Source organism: Mauremys reevesii, linkage group 12 (genome assembly GCF_016161935.1).
Source record: "Mauremys reevesii isolate NIE-2019 linkage group 12, ASM1616193v1, whole genome shotgun sequence".
NCBI classification, from domain to species: Eukaryota; Metazoa; Chordata; order Testudines; family Geoemydidae; genus Mauremys; species Mauremys reevesii.
The window spans coordinates 29,289,172-29,311,993 of record NC_052634.1 but is presented as its reverse complement, the minus strand read 5'-3'; the positions used below and the strand labels follow the sequence as shown (position 1 = coordinate 29,311,993).

At 47.7% G+C, this 22,822-nt stretch overlaps 1 non-coding gene across 1 annotated transcript; it reads left to right on the top strand.

Annotated features, from left to right (window-relative positions):
* The first annotated feature begins 21,376 nt into the window (after window positions 1-21,376).
* Window positions 21,377-21,450, top strand: TRNAT-UGU. Its single transcript has one exon. It is a non-coding gene; the product is annotated as a tRNA-Thr (tRNA).
* The last annotated feature ends 1,372 nt before the right edge of the window (window positions 21,451-22,822 follow it).

Sequence of the window (22,822 nt, the reverse complement as noted above, 5' to 3'; positions counted from 1 at the left end):
TCAGGTGAAGCAGCGAGAAACAACCGTATGGTCAACCCACAGGAATCTCTAGCCAGACTGTTAAGTTCTGGGACCCCCAACCGATAGCCGCCAGCCCATTGAACCAGCCAGACCAGAGACGTATCTCCAGTGGGCATCAGTCACCCAGCAGGAGGGAAAAACCTCACTCTAGTTGACCCTGAGAGAAGGTAGCCGAACACATTGAGCTCCAGGGCTTTGTAGCAAAGCAACGTATCGCCACGAGGTCCTACTGAGATTTGAACTCAGATTCCAGGATTCAGAGTCCTGAGTGCTGCCCATTACACCATGGGACCTGCTGCTGTTTCATTTTCTAGACCCCTGTGACTCTTGGCTGGTTTGCACTCTGCACTTATTGCTTCCCACCATCAGCTTCCTGTCGCCGGACTCTCTCTCCTCCTCCAGTGACTGTGGTCCTGCTCTACCGGATCCACAGGTCCTGCCCTGAGTCCCTGCATCCCCCTGCTTTGTCTCCATTCCCTGCAGGCTGCAAAAATGTCAGGGGAGTCTGCTCCTCCCTTCACTCGATGCTCCCGCTCATATCAGCCAACTGCAGCCTCATCTCCTGGAACTCGGGCAGCTGTCGCTTGATCCGATTGTACAGTCACACGCTGACTGGCTCCCCTGCCTGGATGCTCTTGTGGAAATCCCACAGGTGACACTGCAGGACGTTGCACTGTTGGTTTCTTTAATGTTGTGGTGTTTCCCTGACCGCCGGAACAAAGCCCCCAACTCCTCCCTCACCGACTCCCACCAATCCCCGTGGTTGCCATAGAACCCTCTGATGCTTTCCCGTTCTGCCAACACTGACAGGCCTCACCCCCCTGCTCCTTTATCTTGCAAGCTCTGGATGTTCAGCTTCCAATATCCTCTGCCCTGGGTCAGGGAATTGCCCACATTGAGCACACGGTGAGAGCTGTGTGATCCAAACAGTCCATTGGCACCACCCTGCACTGGGCTGTCGACGTGCTCTCCTTCACGGAAATCCGGTCAGTGCGACTCCTGGCCTGTCCCCGCAGAAAGGTGTATCCCCTCTGCAGCTGGTGTGAGCTCGGGTCAGAGGAATAGGAGGCCCCCGCCCGCCCTCCACTGGTTCCACTATGGAGAAACACGTCCTCTAAGCCGACCTCACTACAGACCTGCACCAGGTAGTGCTCATCATAGAAGAGTTTCCTCTGACGGTCGGGAAAACAGGACCAGCAGTCCTCAGGCCGGTGCAACAATTGAAATCCCCCCCGACACTGAACACCGTGCGGTCTAGAAGAAGGGAGCCAGTTCCTTCATAGAACTTTCCTTTCATGCCTTAATTGGGGACCATACACACTAATATAGCAGTAACCAGTGCCATGGAGCACAAAGCCACCAGTAATGCCCTCCCTGGTTGGAGCTCCAGCCCCTTCTGTACTCGCACTGCTAATGTGAAGAACAAGACTCCAACCCCATCATTCTTCCCTGGCCTGGAGGACCAGAGAGATGGGCCCTTACTCCAATCACCCTCTGCCCATCAAGCTACCCTAGAGTTGTTAATGTGCATTTCCTGAACACCCACCATGGCCAAGTCCAGCTGCTCCAAAACACTGAACATCAAGTGCCTCCTCCTGGGCCCCCAACTCCCTTCCACATGGCCACTTTCACACATGCCCCTTCCCTGGCACTGCCCTCCCTCAGCTGCACAGAAGAATTTTCATCCTCTCTACCTGCCTGTCACTGCCCAGCACCCCCTCTGGCACCATTCCTGAGGGCCACCCTGCCTCACTCTCTTCCTGAGATATAGGGTCCACCAATAATTCACGTAGGAGAGACAGCTCCTGTCCCTCATTGTTAAAGGTCAGACCAGCCAACTAGGAGCAGAAGCCCACAGTGTCTTTTCCTACTGCAGAACCCAGGCTCAGGGACTCACCTTGGGTGCAGGGACCACTGTGCTCCCAGAAAACAAGCCACCACTGTGCAAAGAGGGATGAAAGGGCCTGCTAAAGCCTGGAATTGAACCAGGGACCTTTAGATCTTCAATCTAACGCTCTCCTAACTGAGCTACTTTGGCAGCTGTGTGGTAATATTTTGGACTGTTGCTTCTCTGTTCAGGATGTTTTTGCAGCAGTTGCACACAAAAAGGACGTCATTGTGAGCGGCCCATGAAGACAAGACTCGCTTTTGCCTGCCTTGCTCAGCTTGACTTGCTGCCTCACCCTGTTCCTGCCCTAGTGCCCGGGTTGACCTGGTGGTGGAAGGGGACTGGGGGGCCAGTGGCGCGGGGAGGAGGTTGAGCTGGACCCTGAGCTAGACTAGACCCTGGAAGTGAGAGTCTGCCCACCACTTGCCGCCCCACCCTGTTGTCCTGGCTTCCCCCACTGGGCGTCATTTCGGGAGGGACGTGGGGCTTCTGCCTCCCCTCCCCGATTTTCACACCGCAGAGGAGTGCGAACAGGAAAACGAACGGCTGTTCCACACCCCCACTGGAGGAACCCGGCGCCCTTAGCTGTGGGGAGTAAGAAGTGGCTGTTGGCTGACAGGGCCTGTCCCCGAGGAGCTGGAACAGCAGCTGCCGCCTCCCCCTCGGCTCCAGGCTGTGAGAAATGCTCATTGCCTGGCTGCATGGGCGGCTGCTGCTCCGTGCTCTGGAGAGCATCTGTATTGCTCTGTCAACCCCCCGTCTTCACTGAGCCAGTCTGGTAAGGTCCCAAGTGCCCCCTCCGGCCTGGCAGCTGAGAGTCTGTGCAGACATCAGCCCCCCTGCCAGCCCCACAGGCAGCAGCAGCACCAGCCCCCCCAGCACCACAGGGGAACTCAATGCACTTCCCGTGGGGAAATGGCTCCTTGGCGTCCAGCTGCTAGAGTGAGAGCCAGGAGAGAGCAGTGTCTGGCTCACCGTGGGGGAGAGAAGAGAACTGGTGAGTGCGGATCTCCCTCAGCCTCCCCCACAATGCTGGTCAGTTGTATTGTCACTGTGATAGTCGGTGCTTCCCTTCAGGGCCGGCCCTAGAGGAGTGCGGGGCCCAGGATAAATCCCCCCTTTCCTCCTGCACCCCTTCCCCCAAGCCCCCAGCCCAGTCCCCACCTGCCCCATTCCTCACCCGCTCCCCCCGCTTTCAGTCGATGCTCTTCCTCCTCCCCGCCCAGGGCCTCCTGCACCCCACTGAACAGCTGATCACTGGCAAGTGGGAGGCGCTGAAGGGGAAGAGGAGGAGCTTGTCGGCAAGGCCTGTAGTGGGGGTGGGGGGGGCTGGCTGCCAGTGGGCGCTGAGCACCTATTTTTTCTCTGTTGGTTCTGCAGCCCCATAGCTCCCATGGAGTTGCTCACTTGGCTCCTACACACCCTAGAGAGAGGAGCAGAACCAGGGCTATGGCTGATCTATGGGGCACTAGGTGAGTGGCAGAGGCTTCAGGGGCTGAGCGTTTGCCTGACCCCTCAGGGACACAGTGTGAGGTGGTGTCCCAGGGATCTCTATGAAAGGAGCAGAACAGGATTTCCTTGGGGTGGGGAGAGAATTGAGAGTGTCTCAGGGGGGTGTACAGAGGTATTGCCCGGGTGAGGGACTGGCTAAAACACAGGCCTCGCTGTGAGCAGGATTCAAACCTACGCAGGGGAACCCTATTGGATTTCAACTCCAACACCACTCAGCCATCACAGCTGTAAGCAGAAAACTGCCCCAATACCAGAGAAACTGGTAAAGAATCCCAATGCCCAGGCGTGAAGTCATCTGAACTACAGAATTCCCAAAGCACAGGGGGGATTTGGGGTTTGTTCTCTTTGCTTAGCAATGTGCAGTAGCTCATGCTCCAATACATCTGTTAGTCTATAAGGTGCCACAGGACTCTTTGCTGCTTTTACAGATCCAGACTAACACGGCTACCCCTCTGATACTCCTAGTGACGCTCTCCAATGGATCCCCATCCTCCACCCACTGTGAGGTAGGTAGGAGCGGATCATTATTATCCCTACTTGAAAGAGGGAGAAGTTAAGGCTGAGAAAGGAGAATTGACTTGTCTTAGGTCACCCAGCCAGCCAGTGGCAGAGTTGGGAATAGGACCCAAGAGCCCTGATTTTCAAACTAACCATCAGATCTTGAATTTCAAACATTGAATTACCTGAATAAAGTGCTCTCGGATGAGCTCCAGACCAACAACAGTGCACAGTAATTATTCAGCAAGTATTTGAGGAGAACTGCAATGTTAGAGAGAATCATGAACTGCTCAGAGACCATTAATGCAGCAAAGCAGCAAAATTTGTCAAACATATAAGTGGTTATGACTTATTTCCTTGGTCTTAAAAGAGAACAACAAGGACCTGAATCTCCTCCCTGTCAATAACCCCCTGCTCAGCCAATCAGGGTAGAGACTGAGGACGGGAGGCTGAGGGTTCTCACCAGAGAGCCCAAAGGATGGCCCAGGTCACCGGTGCGGATCACTGCCCGAGCACTATTTCAGCCCCACATTTTTGGGTGGACCTCCCACAGTGGGAGCTGCCGAGCACTCCCCCGCAACACACACACACACACACACACACACACACACACACACACACCGCTCCTGCTGTTGGGAGGGGAACAGGAGAAAGGACAAAAGAAGCAAGAGACAAAGAGAAAGGAGGAAGGGATGGATGGAGGAAAAGGTGAAAAAAAAGGACAAACCTTAATGACCCCAGTGATTCTAAGGGACAAAATCCCAGGTGCGGAATAAAATTCTGCCTCCTTAAGCTCGTGTTTTCCATGCCTAGAATTCAACGGTCACCAGATGGATCAGACTGAACAGGTTTCAAACCTCGAGGAGGCTCTTACCTTCTAAACAGGGACGGCTGTTTTCTAGTAAAATCACGAAAAGGGAAGGAGAAAACTCAAAAGAGGTTCCTCCTGGCACTCACGTACGTGAACCCGAATACTCTCTCAGTCCTCAAAGAGAGACCTGGAGAAGGAGACTTGCTGAAGCAAAGCCACAGGGGTCTCTGAGGTTTCCCTGGCCCCTCACCCCTGTCCTGCCTGGCTGATGTCAGCATCTCTCTGTGAGGTCACCACCTCCCCACCACCTCTGACCAATAGTCTGAGGTCCTGCAAAAGGCCTTTGTGATGTCACTGCCACACCCCTCCCTTGCTGTGCTAATGTCCTGCCCCTGACCAGGCACTTTGGAGGTTTGAGCTACTCCCTGTGGATCACCCCACTCAAGGAGCGTTCGTTCTAGGCAGCAAGCCGCAGGGCCGGCTCCAGACCCCAGCGCGCCAAGCAGGCATGTGGGGCGGCATTGTCCTGGCAGGGCGGCATTTGGCTCCGGCGGACCTTCTGCAGTCATGCCTGCGGATGCTCCACCGGAGCCACGGGACCACGAGACCATCCGCAGGCACTTCTGCCCTGGCCGCAGGACCGGGGAAGGGCGGCGTGAGCGGTGCAGCGCGCTGCCCTGCTTGGGGTGGCAGAATTTCTAGAGCCGCCCCTGGCAAGCTGGCTAGACAGGAAAACATCAGACGCTGCTCCCAATGCTACACTCAGTTTTTTCAGAAATTAGTCGACTTTATGGCCAGAAGAGACCATTAGAGCATCTAATCTGACCCCCTGCATATCACAGGCCTCCTGTATGACACAAGAGCTACTTTTGGGGCAAACACATTCCAGAAAGGCATCTAGTCTTCATGAAATGACATCAGGAGATGGCGAATTCACCACTTTCCTTGGTAGCTTGTTCCTGTGGTGAATCATCCTCGCTGTTGAATATTTGCATCTTATTTGTGTATCCCCTTTGGGGTCTAGAGAGCATGGCCCCTTTAAATCTTTTTCCCAGAAGGAGGAGGAGAGAGAGGCAGTCTTCAGGCCCTGGAAAAGGAAGGTGAAAACCTGCGTAAAGCCTGAGAAGGACAGGCCCAGTCGGGGACAGCCCAGGACAGGAGCCAGGAGGCGCACTGTGCCAGGGGAATCGCCGAAGAAGGACAGGCCGGCGCCGGACCCTGTATCATGGCTGCCCAGAGCTGCATGGGGCTGTGAGTACTGGGGATGGTGACTCTGCATTGGGAACAAGGAGGGAGGCTGTAGCTAGTTAAGTGGGGAGGGGGTCGCTCTCTGGGGCTTTGCAGAGAGCGGCAGAAGAGGGCACCAGAGGGGTTTGCTGGGGAGAGTTCACTGGCACCGAAGATGACCAGGAGCCCCCAAGACTCACCACTGGACTGGAACTTTGCTCAGGACTCGTGAACTCTGTGCGCAGACACATTGCTTAGTGTCTGCCCTTTCAGACTGTGCTCCCACTGGGCCTGTGGGGCCTGGGTTTAAATGCAACCCTGTTCTACTGCTCCCTCTATATTTCACCTTGTTGTTTTTCTCCTCTCATCCCTCTGTAAATAAATATCTTCCTTTTGTCAAAGTTAGAATCAAGACTCACAGTTTGTCAGACCACTCTGTTTTTATTAGCGCAGCGCTCCGCCAATAACACCCAGATAATGTGAGTGGCCATGCAAGACCCAAACAGTCTTATTTATACAGATAAAAGAGCGGGAATTAAACAAAGGGACAAAGGAGAAAAACAGCAAAATTCACCTGGGGCATAGCATGCATATCCTTCTTCCTTACTAACTCCTATCGATCTAAGGCTAATGCTTCACCAATTGCCCTTAAACGGTGCAATTGTTCTATGTTAATGTCTGTATTCCTGACACCTGGACTCCAGCATTCCAGCGATTTTCCTTAAAGGTACAGACAGCATTTCTTTAATCCTATCTATTTTTGTAATATAATATATTCTACTTTCCCAATCCCTCCTTTTGGTCAAGCTTACGCCATGACCAAAATTTTACTGGGTTTTACATATTAACCGTTTTTTTTAATCTCTTTGTTCATTAGCAATATTTAAAATTATTGTATTAGCACTCTGTTCTGGGGCAGTTACCTGAGTAGCATGCCTTACACAATTTTGGGTACAACAGGAGACTAACTGAAAACATACAAAAATTATTAGGATTCCAAACAGGATAGTCAGGGCTTCCTGAAACAACCAGTTTCCTATGCCAGAGAAATTGAACAGGTTACTTAGCCACTTCCATAAAGAACTTGGCTCTTCATGGGGAAGATATGCGATTTGTTCTAAGTGGCTAGCGTGATCTATTACCTCATTGGTATCGTCAGGTATAAACACACAACATTGTTTTCCAATGAGAGCACAGGTCCCTCCTTTTGCCGCCAGCACTATGTACAATGCCTGACGGTTTTTGGAGGGCCACCTGTCGGACCGCCCCTGTTTCTTTGGCCAGGGCTCTTAAAACTTTCTCCAGTTTTATTTGCCATTATTTTAACTACTTCTTTTAACCTCAGGAGCCTTTTTGCCCGGTGTATTACTCCCCCAAGTGGGTTAAAGGAACTGCCAATAGTCTCTTCCCAGGTGTCATTACTGTTCCATATTGTATTAAACGGACGAGGTCCTCCAGTGAGGTCTGGGGAATTGAGTGGGATAGCCAGGACAGGAACATCAGTTTGACAGTGGGCTGGGATGTGGCTGCAGACCCAGCATTTAGAAATATTAAGGGTCTGAGCTATCCACACTTGCTGCTGGATAAAAGAATTGTCATTGTGGACTCCCCAGACCTTCAGACACCAACAGCCGAGGAACAGGCACCACATGTTGGAGGCAGGGCCCTTCTGGTTCTGACAACCTCAACTGAGGGAACTGTAGTCACAGTTTTATGTCCACCAGGCAGCAGGCGCTAGGCTCACTACTGCTTTTTCTTGGGCCTTGCTTTAGGTAGTCGTCTGCTTCTGGCAACCCTTTCGAGAACGTAGATTGTAAGGTATTGCAGGCTGTTCCTCTACGTCATCTTCTGGAGTCAAAATTGACTCTGCGTGGTCCTGAGGTGATGATTGGTTCGCTGGGGGTGGTGCATTCTTACACGGCAAAGCATGTATTCATGCTGCGGATGCCAGACAGTTTAACAGCCGTCTGGGTAGTAAGCAGTGCCTGATGATTCTTTGATACTCTTTAAGTCTTTTTCCTTCTTTCCTTGACTCTGGCTATAACAATGGCCTTCACACCTTATCTTTTCCTGATGCATTCATTCCTCATTCACACAAACAGATTGAGAATACAAACAGTAGTATTTTATATCGAGCAAAAAGGCATTGCAAATTAAACCTTGCTAAGTTTTACAATGAATAACCAAGACAATTTACATTGAGACACAGGCCTTCAATGTTTCTCTAATTTACTTAACATAGACACAATAGAGAATCCTGTAAATTTGTAAGTGTAGCCAAGCCCTTAGAGAGGGCCCAATTTGTAATGCATATGGGAAAACAGAATTTTATAGTCCCAGAGGGTCATTTCTTTCTGCTATTCAAAAAGGGTGGCTAGCAGGATGAAATCAAATTATACATTATAAAGTCCAGCTCCTACATATCCCCCTTTTGACACTAAGATTATCAATCGCCAGTGTCACTTCTTATGTAGTAAAAATACTGGGAGGTGATTTGGGCCTGAGGCTCTAGTTTTGCATACATTTGTTTTATTCACCAGCATATTTTAAACATTTCAGTTAAACACATATAATTTAAAACCAAAAACAATTAGGGGTAGTAACATTAGTATGCCAGTAGTTGTGGGAGACCATCCAGATAATATGAATGGTTCTGTTTCCCACATTGTTTTGTTTGTTTGTTTTTAGGAACTATGTTACCTTTTTAAACAGATAATGGGTAACTGTTTGCCATTCAATGCCAAGACTGATAGAGAACTCAGCTAAATCAGTGCTTACAGTAAGCTGAGACTTTTGGTTGTGGCAAATAGTAAATGTGATTATTGGTAAACACACTACTTACATTACATGTACATTTGTCTACTGGTGGGTTGCTAACACTTTTATCCTTTTAAAACACTTCTTTCCAAGAATTAACACACACATTGCCCGTTATACAATACTTTGGTCTAATTATTAATTTTATCCCACATACAGGATCCTAGTGAGGTGTCTTTACTACAGGGCTTTGGAGCAACAGGCATGGATAAGCATACCCACTTTTGAGGAGTCCACTTGGTACAACCTCTAGTGTCCAATAGTCTCCCTTCCTCCCAGCCCACTGGCTTGAGGTCTGAGGTAGCCAGAAGGATCCCAGGTGCAATCTGTGGAGTGGGCTAACTTTCCATATCTTTGCTTCCAGAGCCTGTTGGTGTGCAATTTTAACAACAATTTCTTCACTTAACAAATTTTGTCTTACCGTACTGGAGACATACTGCATCCAGTTATATTGATAGGTATTAAACAATAATCTTTTCCTTTGATTTAACAGATGCATCAAAACCTTAATATTTTCTGATATTACCCAAAACATCTTATGTTCTAAATATCTGCATTTCAGTACATTCCATAGCTATCACAGGATGTTTTTTTTTTTTAACTTTCATTTCTGATTTTCTAAAAGACAAAAAACATTTTTCTACCCCTTTCAGGGTGGCATTGATTGTCGCTTAAAAGATTCCTTTCTTTTACAAATACCCTTGCTGATTGCAGGCAAAACAGAGGAATTACCCCCATATTTTCCTGTGTTTTTTTTTTCTATAGGCAGGCCAGGTTTTAATGGGTTCTACTTTTTAAGAGTTATGGGAAAAGTATTCCACTGTTTAGTTATTAAATTCATGAGGTGGTGGACCTCAAGTTTTTCCTCTTATATAGCAGACCAAGTTTGTAATGTTTTTCCTGCTGTGTTAAGTTTTAAGTTTATTCACAGGTAATAGCTGAGAAGCATCATTACCATATTACCTTCAAGGATTTTTCCAAAAATCATACACACTATACGTTGTTACAGGGGTACTTACTAACATTAAATTTATTTCAATGTTTAATATTAACAGTAACATTTAGCATCAAATCTCTTAAAGGGATCTTGTTATACCATGTCTTTTATTTAGGCAATTTCTTTTGTGCTGGCAGTTTTCACCTTCCTTTATCAGTTAGGTAATTTGCATCAACATGGGCTTGGCTTTTGGATTCAAAGCCATCAGCAGAGCTCAGAGACTCTGTCTTAAAAGGGACACAATCAACTTCCACCAGAGTTTTGATTTCTTTCCACTTTCAACTCCTGCTTACAAAACACACAGAGATCTGAAAAAGAAAACAGTCTATTGCGGCTCTTTTTGGAGCCCTAATAGGATTTTAATTCAGTAGCATATTTCATTTGTATTTCCTTTACCCCTTTTTACAATATACACTGCACATGTCCTAGGGAAAAAGCACATTCCTTCTATATTACAACTTTTTTTTTTAAACATTAGCCATATCAATTTTTACATACGATGTAACTGTTTCTTTTTTTTTCTTACAGAGTTTTCATGTACCCTTATCAAAAGTGACAGTCTGATTACACAGAGCCATTTTAAGGCTCAGTGTTTTTAACACTGCTTCTTTTTGTTTTGTGCACCTCACCTCTGCTGTTGCTTCAGAGGGGCACTGTTAAATTTTTTTTTTTTATTCTTTCACTACAGCTCTTATCTGCTATTGTTACAAAAAAAACAACAACAACCAACCAAACAAAAAGACTCCAGAATCTCTCCCTATTCTCCTGATTTTGACTGCCCTATTGCAGCCATGACTTGGTTTTTATTTAAAAAACATTTTAAATTTTATAAAGAATCAAGTTACCCCTTAAGGGTTAAGTGCTAAATCCCAAAGCCAAACAACACTAATTACCTGTGTCTTGCAAAAAGGTCTGTCAGTTTTGCAACTTTGAATTAAGAGTCAAATGAATTTTTAGTGGCATTAAAAACAAAAACAAAACCAATTTATCTTACACCTACAAAACAGGAGTTTTACAAACCAGATGTGCTGGTTTAGCTTCTTAGAACTTTACATATTTTGACAGACAAATAGATACATACACATTTTCTATTCCTTTACACTGCTTTGTTTTTACATAGCTCTATATATATTTGGATTATTTACAGGCATTCTTTTGGAAAAGGGCCCATTTTCCCTTCAGAATGGCTGCAAAGAAACCAAGAATTCTCTCTTTAACATGGTCCTTTTTAACATTTTCACAAAGTTTAACTGCTTAATTCTCTCCAGCCTTTGTAGAGTTAACTTTTCACTCTCTTTCCATAAATCACTTGTTTATCTCCCAAAATAACACCTTTATCACCTCAGATTTCACCATTTTAAGTATTGTTCCAGGGGTTCATGCCTGCACTTACTGCTTTTCTTACTGCCAACACTATGCCCTTAGGGCTTCCAACCTGGTTTTCAGGTTTTTTTTTTTTTTTATCTGTTGCTTGCCTGCTTTTCTGGGCCCGATCCTGCTTTTTGTCCTTTTTACAATGAGATGGGAGTATTAAGGGGGTTGGATCGATCCGGGGTGGGTTTTTGAGAACGGGGTAAAGGGGAGTGTTCGGTCTGGTGGTGGGAGAGGAGGCTTTTAATAAACCTTTCAACTTATTATTTTAATATTTGAGAGAGGCGAGTTTTTTTTTTTTTTTTTTTGTCCAGCTACGATTTGCCTCTTCCCACCACTGAATGAAACAATTAACCTCTTCTTTAGCCAATTTAGTTTTAGGTTGGCCGAGTTTGTCATTTAAGACGTCCACTCGGTCTTGTTCCAAGATTTTAACAGTGGCCACTGAGTTTTGGGATCCCCCTGAGTTAGCCTAGACCATTTTTCCAGAAATTTACAGGAGTCCGGACCCTTCTTACAGGAGTCTGGACCCATCCTAAATATATAAAATGAGCCAGCGTTCGTTTAGGGAACTGTCCTGACTTAGACGTCTGGTTACCCATACAGGAGGACTTCACACACCAATCGCACAAGAAGGAAATTCGGGTTCATCAGAGCAACACACAAAAGGAGCCCACAGGCTACTGCCTCAATCGCCCTTGCTTTCACACCAAGGCTTTTACCCAAAGTGTGGTGCGGCTGCGATTGTGCAGATTCCACTCACTCAGACCGCGGGGACAGGAACCCCTTGGTTGGCCGATCCCCGGACGGAGATGGCACCCAGACTCAAACACTCCACAGGAGGACGGATAGACACAGAGACAGGACAGTCCTCAGTCCGGACAAAACACAGAAATAATTACCTGACCAGATTCCTGATGTCAGATCCCGGGATCCCTACCAGAACAGAGTGGGAACCAACAGGTTCGATGGCGTAGACTTCACTGTGGTTGTGCACCCTTCCGTTCAGAAGGAGGACCGCTTGGGCCAAATGCCCAGGTGCCGGCTGCCACGGTCGTCCCACAAAACGGTCAGGGATCACACAGCCCCAGTGAAGACGGTTGCCATCTCGGTGGAACCTCCAAATTGTCAAAGTTAGAATCAAGACTCACAATTTGTCAGACCACTCTGTTTTTATTAGCACAGCGCTTCTGCTAATAACACCCAGATAATGTGAGCGGCCATGCAAGACCCAAACAGTCTTATTTATACAGATAAAAGAGCGGGAATTAAACAAAGGGACAAAGGAGAAAAACAGCAAAATTCACCTGGGGCATAGCATGCATATCCTACTTCCTTACTAACTCCTATCGATCTAAGGCTAATGCTTCACCAATTGCCCTTAAACGGTGCAATTGTTCTATGTTAATGTCTGTATTCCTGACACCTGGACTCCAGCATTCCAGCGATTTTCCTTAAAGGTACAGACAGCATTTCTTTAATCCTATCTATTTTTGTAATATAATATATTCTACTTTCACACTTTGTTATATCCATTGTACTTTTCCTGTGGGTGGGTGTGTTCACTCTGGGGGGTTTGGAACAGGTGGTCCCTGGGGTAGAAGGGATTTCTCCTGCTGCATTCCTGCGCACGCTGTCTCTTGACCAGAGCTGCCTGCAGAGCAGACTCCATTTTGGCTACGAGGGCTAAAGTTACATTTGTAATATGAATTTGTCTTTTTTCACCTTCCAGCCACTGGGTCTTGTTATTCCTTTCTCTGCTAGATTAAAGAACCCTTTAATACCCAATCTTTTCTCTCCATTAAGGCCCTTCAACACTTCAATGAAGTCACCTGCCAATCTTCTTTTGATAAGCAAAACAGGTTGAGCTCGTTCAATAGCTCACTAGAAGGCATTTTTCTCCAGCCCTCAGAACATTTGTTGGCTCTTTGGTCATCAGACTCCTGAACTGCAGCTGGATGTGGCTCTTGTTCTTCTGCACAGCACAGCTCCTGGAGAAGAGGGATCTGCAAATGTACATATGTATGATCCCTTTGTTTAATTGATGAAAACATAAACTAGACACTTAGAGGACTGGAACTGATTTCAGCCGATGAACAGCTTTGCTAGGTTTTTATGCATTTGGACAGTGAAATGTTGAGTGTTTACATTCATATCAAGCACCCCCGTATAGTGGAGGCCCTGAACAGAATGGAGAATGGAAATGAAAATGTTTTCCTTTTTTTTTTAAAAAAATAGAAGGTTATAAGAGAACACTGGGGTTTGAACTGAGGATCATTTAAGCAGCAGTTAAGCACTATACTACTGAACTATACCCCATACTGATAGGAGTATAGAATTGTGATCTCCAGGACTTTGAAGGACAGACCCTGCTTCATCGAGGTCCTTTGCCATTCCCAGACAACAGGTGGTTTTAAAAATGGGATTTGATTAAACTTCTTAAATGTGGCAAACACCACAGCTTGTACACCCACCGATATAGCTTCTCCCACTGACATAGCTGCCACCTCTTGGGAAGTGGATTAACTACACCCCCAGGAAAACTCTCTCCCATCAGCATAGAACAGTGGTTTTCAAACTGTGAGTCAGGACCCCAAAGTGGGTCATAACCCTGTTTAATGGGGTCGCCAGGGCTGGCATAAGACTTGTTGGTGCCTGGGGCTGAAGCCAAAATTCTGAGCCCCACCACCCAGGGCTGAATCCTCAAACTCTGGTTTTGCCCTCCCCCAACTGGGGCAGGGCTCAGGCTTTGTCTCCCCTGCCTCTGCGCAGTGGGAAGGGGCTTGGTCTCTCTTTCCAGGGCCATATAGTAGGGTTTTTTGGGCAGAAGGAGGTTGCAGTGAAAAGAAGTTTGAGAAACCCTGGCATAGAGCCTCTGAATATGTCTAGACTTGGCTCCCTGTGGTACCGTGGGTGATCAGACACTGAAAGTGCAGCCATGGAGACACCACACACCAGCCTTGCCTAGCAGGCAAGAATCAAACCTCCACAGAAAGACGCCTGTTGCTTTCTAACCCATCTCCCTAAGCCCTCAGCCACCACCACTTAACAAAGGGGCTTTTCTACACTATGGTTCTGGTCTCACTGAAGGGTCATTTCCAGTTGTTTGCTCAGTCCAGCATTAGGGAAAATGGTGCCCTGGGCAAAGCTTGTACTTTGGCACTTCCCCATTGCCCCTGAAAATCATTCATGAAACTATTGACTAGTACCAGACCCCGACTGATCCCTGCCGGACCCACTAGGTGCACCCTCTCCCTTGGACAGCCAGACATGGAGAAGGGCTCTTGGAGTTTGGGCTTTCAACCAGCTCTGCACCCACATGACACTGATTGCATCTAGACCACATTTCCCTCCTTTGCTTTTGAGAATGTCCTACGGGACTGTGTCAAAAGCCTTAGTAACACCGAGATAGATCCCATCTATTGTTTACCCACCTCCACTAGGCCTGGAACCCTGCCGAAGAAGGCCAGAGGATTGGTTTGGAATCATTTGTTCTTGACAAATCCATGCTCACTAGTCCTAAGAACCAAATTATCCTGTAGGTGCTGCTGACAAACTGAGTGTTTAAGAATGTATTCCAGTATCTCCCCAGCTGTGGAAGTGAGGCTAGCTAGTCTGTAAGTCCCAGGGGTCTCTTTGTTCCCCTTTTAAAGATAGGTCCTGTCTTGTTCATGGATGGGAGGCTGTTTTTTTTCCAGGGATCTCAGACGAGAACTGGGGCACAACACCTGGTTTGTTAAGGCCACAAAAATGGAGGCAGAAACCTCTTCTGTCCTGCTGGCAAAGAACCCCAGGTACCTAAGAGACAGGGACTCACATCCCTGAATGGGCTTTTGTCAAGGTTCCTCCCCCACTCTGAACTTTAGGGTACAGATGTGGGGACCTGCATGGACACTTCTAAGCTTAATTACTAGCTTAGATCTGGTGACACTGCCACCATCCAGAAATTTCAGTGTCTGGATCACTTTCTGTCCCCCCAAAACCTTCCCCTCCCTGGGCAGCCTTGAGAGGCTTTTTCACCAAGTTCCTGGTGAACACCGATCAAACCCCTTGGATCTTAACACAAGGAGAATTTAACCATCCCCCCTCCCTTCCCCCACCAATTCCTGGTGAGTCCAGATCCAAGCCCCTTGGGTCTTAACACAAGGAAAAAATCAATCAGGTTCTTAAAAAGAAAGGTTTTAATTAAAGAAAGAAAGGTAAAAATTATCTCTGTAAAATCAGGATGGAAAATACTTTACAGGGTAATCAGATTCATAGAGCCCAGAGGAACCCCCTCTAGTCTTAGGTTTAATGTTACAGCAAACAGAGGTAAAATCCTCTCAGCAAAAAGGAACATTTACAAGTTGAGAAAACAAAAATAAGACTAACACACCTTGCCTGGCTATTACTTACAAGTTTGAAACATGAGAGACTGATGCAGAAAGATTTGGAGAGCCTGGATTGATGTCTGGTCCCTCTTAGTCCCAAGAGCGAACAAACCCCAAAACAAAGAGCACAAACAAAAGACTTCCCTCCACTAAGATTTGAAAGTATCTTGTCCCCTTATTGGTCCTCTGGTCAGGTGTCAGCCAGGTTTCCTGAGCTTCTTAACCCTTTACAGGTAAAAGAGACATTAACCCTTAACTATCTGTTTATGACAGCTTTAAAAAAGGCAGTGGTTAAAAAGTTTGGCCCTGACCATTTCTTGTTTCCACAGACTAGACATTTTAGCAAACTTTAGAATTCCTTGGTGCTAAACACCGTAAAACTCCCCTTTCTCCTTCACAGAGGGCTTTAACACCCCTTATCTCACTAAGGCTCAAAACTGCCCAGAGTTCGAGAACTGTTCCTGTTCCCATTGGACAGATGGGGAAGAGCCTGAGGTACAGAGAAGGGAAGTGACCTACCCAAGGGCCTACACAGGAAGACGGTGGCAGAGCCAGAAAGAGAAGCCACTGGTCCTGATTTCTGTTCTAACAAACAGCAAAACCCCCCAGAGGCAGGGATAGAGCCCAGGAATCGAGATGGTGGGGAAATTTCATTGAAACTATTTCAGTCAGAAAATCCCCTTCAGACTAAACCAGTTTGTTTCTCGAAATCAAAACAAGTGGGATGAAAGTTCTTTGCATAAATATTTTGTTGCAAAACAAAAGCATCTCCTGTTTGTCACAGTCTGTTAAATTGTCTCTTCGCACACAAAGAGGAGACACTTAGATCTTGAAAATTAGATAAGATGCTTCAGTCTGAGCTAAGTAGTTGCTGCTCTTCACAATTTCAAAATAAAAATACTAATCAAATAGACTATTTCAGCTATTCTATTATGTCATAATCTGCTCTGAGTAAATGTGATAGGACACCTCATATTATGCACTACTCCTAGTGACACTCTCCAATGGATCCCCATCCTCCACCCACCGTGAGGTAGGTAGGAGCGGATCATTATTATCCCTCTTGAAAGAGGGAGAAGCTAAGGCTGAGAAAGGAGAATTGACTTGTCTTAGGTCACACAGCCAGTCAGTTGCAGAGTTGGGAATAGGACCCAAGAGCCCTGATTTTTAAACTAACCATCAGATCGTGAATTTCAAACACTGAATGACTTAAGTAAAGTGTTCTCAAATGAGCTCCAGACCAACAACACTACACAGTAATTATTCAGCAAGTATTTGAGAACTGCAATGTTAGAGAGAATCATGAACTGCTCAGAGACAATTAATGCAGCAAAGCAGCAAAATTTGTCAAACATATGACTGGTTATGACTTATGTCCTTGGTCTTAAAAGAGAACTGCAAAAACCTGAGTCTCCTCCCTGTCAATAACCCCCTGCTCAGCCAATCAGGGTAGAGACTGAGGACGGGAGGCTGAGGGTTCTCACCAGAGAGCCCAAAGGATGGCCCAGGTCACCAGTGGGGATCACTGCCCCAGCACTATTTCAGCCCCACATTTTTGGGTGGAGCTCCCACAGTGGGAGCTGCTGAGCACTCCCCCGCAACACCCCCCCCCCCCAATATCCTGGTGTTGGGAGGGGAACAGGTGAAAGGACAAAAGAAGCAGGAGACGAAGAGAAAGGAGGGAGGGATGGAGAGAGGGAGGAAAAGGTGAAACAAAATGGACAAACCCTAATGTCCCCAGTGATTCTATGGGACAAAATCCCAGGTGTGGAATAAAATTCTGCCTCCTTAAGCTCGTGTTTTCCATGCCTAGAATTCAACTGTCACCAGATGGATCAGACTGAACAGGTTTCAAACCTCGAGGAGGCTCTTACCTTCTAAACAGGGACGGCTGTTTTCTAGTAAAATCAGGAAAAGGGAAGGAGAAAACTCGAAAGAGGTTCCTCCTGGCGCTCACGTACGTGAACCCGAATACTCTCTCAGTCCTCAAAGAGAGACCTGGAGAAGGAGACTGGCTGAAGCAAAGCCACAGGGGTCTCTGAGGTTTCCCTGGCCTCTCGCCCCTGTCCTGCCTGGCTGATGTCAGCATCTCACTGTGAGGTCACCACCTCCCCACCACCTTTGACCAATAGTCTGAGGTCCTGTAAAAGGCCTTTGTGATGTCACTGCCACACCCCTCCCTTGCTGTGCTAATGTCGTGCCCCTGGCCAGGCACTTTGGAGGTTTGAACTAGTCCCTGTGGATCACCCCGCTCAAGGAACATTCGTTCTAGGAAGCAAGCCGGCTACACAGGAAAACATCAGACGCTGCTCCCAATGCTACACTCAGTTTTTCAGAAGTTAGTTAACTAGACACTTAGAGGATTGGAACTGATTTCAGCTGATGGACAGCTTCGCTAGGTTTTTATGCATTTGGACAGCAAAATGTTGAGTGTTTACATTCATATCAAGCACCCCTGTATAGTGGAGCTCCTGAACAGAATGGAGAATGGAAATGAAAATGTTTTTCTTTTTTTTAAAAAAAGAAAGAAGGTTATAAGAGAACACTGGGGTTTGAACCAAGGATCACTTGAGCTATAAGCAAGCGTTGTATCACTGAGCTATACCCCCCTAACAACACATGTATAAAAGTGTGATCTCCAGGACTTTGAATGACAAACCCTGCTTCTTCGAGGTCCTTTGCCATTCCCAGAGCACAGGTAGTTTTAAAAATGGGGTTTGATTAAACTTCTTAAATGTGGCAAACACCACAGCTTGCACACCCACCGATATAGCTTCTCCCACTGACAGAGCTGCCACCTCTTGCAAAGTGGCTTAACTACACCCACAGGAAAACTCTCTCCACTCAACATAGAGCAGTGGTTCTCAAACTGTGAGTCAGGACCCCAAAGTGAGATGTGACCCTGTTTTAATGGGATCACCAGGGCTGCCATTAGACTTGTTGGGGCCTGGGGCTGAAGCCAAATGTCTGAGCCCCACCACCCAGGGCTGAATCCCTCAAGCTCTGGTTTTGCCCTCCCGCAACTGGGGCAGGGCTCAGGCTTTGTCTCCCCTGCCTCTGCCAAGTGTGGAGGGGCTTGGTTCCTCTTTCCAGGGCCATGGAGTAAGTTTTTTTTTTTGGCAGAAGTGGGTTGCAGTGAAAGGAAGTTTGAGAAACCCTGGCATAGAGCCTCTGAATATGTCTAGACTTGGCTCCCTGTGGCAGATCAGAGACAGAAAGTGCAGCCATGGAGACACCACACACCAACCTTGCCTGACAGGCAAGAATCAAACCTCCACAGAAAAACGCCTGTTGCTTTTTAACCCATCTCTCTAAGCCCTCAGCCACCACCACTTAACAAAGGGGCTTTTCTACACTATGGTTCTGTTCTCACTGAAGGGTCATTTCCAATTGTTTGCTCAGTCCAGCATTAGGGAAAATGGTGCCCTGGGCAAAGCTTGTACTTTGGCTCTTCTCCATTGCCCCTGGACGATCCCCACTCCCCCTTTACCGCTAGCTCCTGCACTCCCAGCCCTTGCACCTCCTTCACCCCTAACTCCTGCCCCTGCTGTGCCCCCTTTGCCCTTAACTCCCTGGGCCACCAGCCATTGCCCCTCTCCTGCAGCCCCTTCACATGGCTCCAGTGCTGGGGGCCCCGCACTTGTTCTCCCTTTCCCTGGGCTTTGGCATCACTAGCCGCTGATTAGTGAGTAGGGTTCAGTGGTCCCCAAAATGTGGGGCATGACTCCTAGGGGGACACAGAGGAACCTTCATGGGGGCACCTCAGGGCCTGAGCCAGCCCCCATGGAGGGAGCAGCACTCAGCCCCACTCTGCCCCAGCTCTTCCCCAACCCCACCCTCAGCCTGGGCCTCTGACTCCCAGCTCGGCCTCGACCCGCTTATTCGTGTCTGCACCCCTCTCCCCAGCAAGCAACAGCCCCACTCCCAGCCCCGGGTCTTGACCATGGCTTCCGAGGGCCACAGCCATGGCTAAGAGGGCACAGTGCGAAATGTTTGGGGAATCACTGGGTTAGGGTGATGTTCTCAATCACTTCTACAAAGTCCAATAAAAGCTATTCCTCACCCACCCACCCCTCCATCAGGACGGACTAGGTATGTTCTGCTGCCCTTCACTCATGCAGGAAGGATAATAACATTTCATTCCACTCAATCCTAAAGTGATTTGTAACCTACCACCAGCCAAAACGGGTCATTTTGGGAAAGCGGCCCCATCATGCTGCATAGCTAGGCAGAGTAGGTGTGTCTGTGCAAACACGGTCTGTTCCTGAAGTCTTTCCCCCAGCTCCTCACTAGATGTGAGGGGGGAGCTCATTCAGCCCCTGCTTCCACTTAGTATTTAAAAATGCCTTATTGTCCCTAGCTCTGCTGGCCTTAGATTTCTCCTTCTGTCCCTTTTCTAACAGCTTGGTTGAGGTGGCCAAGTGGTTAAGGTGATGGCGTGCTAATCCATTGTGCTCTGCACACATGGCTTCAAATCCCATCCTCATTGGATGTGTTTAGTTTTCACCCCTCCTTTGTAGACAACCATCTCCCCCTTTGGTACAATGACAGCTCAAACAATGTTGCTTCTTGCAAACAAAAACCTTCTCAGAAACTCAGAACTCCCTTGCTTTAAATAAAATGTCTACATCCCAGATTTCTTTAAAAAAGAAATTCTCTAGTCCCGTATTTCTTAGTTTTTATCTCAAGAGGTAACATCCTCATCTTCTCCCCCAAACACCCTGGGACCTGCCCAAATTATTAAAATACCCTCAACCCGAGCAAGGCCAGAGCAGTGAACCAGAGCTAGTGTCTAGGTCAAGCTGTTCTGAAGGAGGCAACTCAAACATTTTCTCCCTGCTTCCCTTGGCAAGGTCTGACTGAGAAAACAAAATTCCCCAAACTGAAAAATTTCTGCTGAAAAACTAATACTAGTCTGTTTGGGGACTTTGGTTTGCAAGTATTATTGTTATTATTCTCTTCTGATTTCTGAATCAGTTCAGTTCAGTCTTTGTCCTCCAGGTGTGTTTCCAGCTGCTGAGTTGTGGGGGAGAGAGGCCAAGTCATGATGTCTCTTCCCCTCTTTCATAGTTTCTTCCAACTTGCTAGGAAGCTCCTTTGCTACGATGTGAGTCAAGCAGTGTCCATTGTCTCTGCGCTATCTCGGAGAAGTCTGCATTGTACACAGTTCCTGGGATAGTCCTTGGGAGTGTGGATCCCTTCAATGGGCCAGCAGCGAGTCTGGCTCCTCCCTTGTCACACCTGAAAGGCTGGTGGGGGGCATTTCTCAACCTCATAACATATCTCAGTAACGCACACAGAGCAAAACTTCATAACTTCCCAACCAATGCGAGCACACACAATCCAACACGATGTTAATGTTCAACAGATCAAGACTTTTGAAATGATACCTCACAAGGCAGACTTTGTACAAACCATGTCATCATTATATGAGAGTGGTGAATATGGGGCTTCCAGGTGCTGCTCTGTGCACAGCGTGCCACACCTGGGCTTACATTGCAATGGAGACATACCCTTAGAATCCATCTCTCTTGGGATAAAGATGGCCCACACCTGACTCTCTGCCAATCCCCACTGGGCCCTGAGAAGTGTTGTTCGTGTTTGTATTCTATAAAGCAGAGGAGCAGATGAAGTTTTGCTCCCAAGGTGTGTGTGTGATTCTTTGGACAGGTCTACACTACAAAATTAGGTTGGTGTAATTACATGACTTAGGCTGGCAATGCAGTTCTATCAAGCTAATCCCGGTATAGATAGTGGCTCAGCTGTCAGAACTTTCTGGAGCTATGAAAGGGGAGGGGCCCATGGGGCCAGTGGGGTTGGCAGGGAGTCAGGTGTGGGCAGACAGTGTGTTACTGCCACAGGCAGGCACCATGGCTTAGCTGGCTAAAGCACCTGTCTTGTAAACAGGCGATCCTGGGTTCAAATCCCAGTGGTGCCTTGTTGACTAACTCTTGGGCAACCTGGTATTGGCTACTGTGGGAGGGCAAAACACAGAGCTCTTTGGTCCAGCCCAGTATAGTTGTTTAAATTATACTCACAGGCACTGATAAAAGACTTACTGAAAGTTTGGGAGTTAAGAGCTGATAGGTCAGTGTTCCAGCCAGTCACAGATGATCCTGCTTCCTCTGGGACAGGGGCAGGTCTGGGCTCTCAGGCTGAATGGCTCATTGTGGCTGCCAGAACCTGTGGGCAGCTCATTTAGTTTACACCGAGGGTTGAGTCCTGCTTTGTGCACCATGTGTGAGAATGAAAATCCTAAACCACCCTTTGAAATAACGAATGCAGCAAGGTGTGTTATTGTCCCTGCCCCAAAGCAGACAGACCAATGGAGAAATGCCATTGAGTCCAGGGTAATACTCCCCTGCCATTTTACCTTGTTTGCTTGCTAAACTCCCTCCCAACCTTGAGGGCTCCCAGAGCCCGGTATTGAGCCTGAGCTGAGATGTCTACACTGCAAATTTACCACCCCACAGCCCTAGCCTGGGAGCCTGCACTGGCACGGGACAACGCTGGGTGTTTCATTGCAGTGTGGACATAGCCTGGCATTATGTCTACACTGCCATTAACACACCCAAGTCACTATTCTCAAACCCTGGGTCAGTTGATTCAGGCTTGTGCTGCAGGGTTATAAAATAACAGCGTAGACACTTGGGCTTCAGCCCAGCCTCTGAGACCCCACGAGGGGTGAGGGTCTCCGAGCCTGGGCTCCAGTCTGAGCCCTGATGTCTGCGCTGTAGTTTTTAGCTCCACAACCTGAGCCCCAGGAGCCCAAATCAGACCATCCAGGCCAGCGGGATTTTATCACAGTATAGATGCCCTCTCAGGATATGTCTACACTGCAATATAAGCCCAGGGTTAGCAGAAGTCATGTCAGCAGCCCCAACACATAAACATAAACCACAAGGGAAAGACCCAACCCCCAAATAAGCTGGGCAGTGTCCTTCTCCCTACGGTTTGTAAGTCCAGCAACTAAAAGTCCTTTAACATGAGCCATCCCCGCTCTGCACCCCACTCACAGCTGTTGTCCTTAGTCAGTGCAAGCCCAGAGGAGCCTCTGTAGAGTTCACCTGCCATCCTGGGTGGAAAAGGGGGAAAATAAGAAGGCACTGTACTCACTATGTTGTCTAGGGACTCACTCATCCCTCCCCAGCCCCCCTGTCCTAACGTTGGTCTAACACCTACATTTTAGTATTGGGACCCAGACCCCATCCCACTTGGCTTTGGAACCCCTGTCCCCTGCCTAGCAAGTGCTATTGAATTGAGGGTGAGTCCGTCCATTGGGGTCTGCCAAGCACAGTTCTGCTGCCCTT